Below are 953 nucleotides of genomic sequence, written 5' to 3'. Positions count from 1 at the left end.
ACAAAGTATTCTGATGGATTGAATTAGTAGAATATGAAGTTAATGATTTCCTATATGTGTTCCAGGGAATATGTTTCTCACACAATTTGATGGTTAATCTTTGCTTAAAGACCAGGTGATCAGGGTTTTTGTTTTGTCCCCCTACCCCCATAAACCTATTTTGGGGTTATAGTGGGTGTGTGTGAAAGCTGCTGCCTTTGTCCACCAGATGGCAGCATTTGAACAAGAAATTCTGAATCTTTGTCTTAAAAACCAAAACTGTTTTTTTGGAAGTTTTATATAACTCTTTCATGTCTCAGAATCAATGATTCAAAATAAAATATGAAGAGAATTAAAAAAAAAGACATGCTTCCCCACAGATTTTCCGTTTTTTGTTTTTTTTTTTTTGCCACACCCGTTTGATGCTCAGGGGTTACTCCTGGCTAAGTGCTCAGAAATTGCCCCTGGCTTGGGGGGACTATATGGGAGGCCGGGGGATCGAACCGCGGTCCTTCCTTGGCTAGCACTTGCAAGGCAGACACCTTACCTCTAGCGCCACCTCACCGGCCCCCCAACAGATTTCCTAATTAATATAGGAGAGCCAGGTTGTGAGTAGTACGGCACATTATTTAAGGAGAGCCCAACTGATGGGGATTAAACAGAGTATAACATTGGCCAACGATACAGAGAAAGATTAGCATGGCCCCTGCGCAAGGATGACACGCAAATTTGTGAAGCATTCCATATAATAATAAAAAAATAAAACAAAAAAACATGGCCAAACAACAGAACTGGAAACAGGCTGGCAAGGGGAAGGGGGACGGACTTGGGAATGGTGGAGTAGGGATGACGGCCTCTGTTGGTCGGGGGTGGTGCAGTAGCATTTTTAGTATAAAACTGTTAATGTTGTTATAAATTGTATCTTGATAACAAAAACTGGAAATAAAAGCTGAGTTTGAGGTCCAGTTCTGGCC

At 41.6% G+C, this 953-nt stretch overlaps 1 pseudogene; it reads left to right on the top strand.

Moving 5' to 3' along the window:
- Window positions 1-633: 633 nt before the first annotated feature.
- LOC126029441 (uncharacterized) lies at window positions 634-730 on the top strand (annotated as a pseudogene).
- Window positions 731-953: the final 223 nt, after the last annotated feature.

Source organism: Suncus etruscus, chromosome 1 (assembly GCF_024139225.1).
Source record: "Suncus etruscus isolate mSunEtr1 chromosome 1, mSunEtr1.pri.cur, whole genome shotgun sequence".
Classification (NCBI taxonomy): domain Eukaryota; kingdom Metazoa; phylum Chordata; class Mammalia; order Eulipotyphla; family Soricidae; genus Suncus; species Suncus etruscus.
The sequence above is the reverse complement of the archived record's forward strand: the minus strand, read 5'-3'. Positions and strand labels throughout refer to the sequence as shown.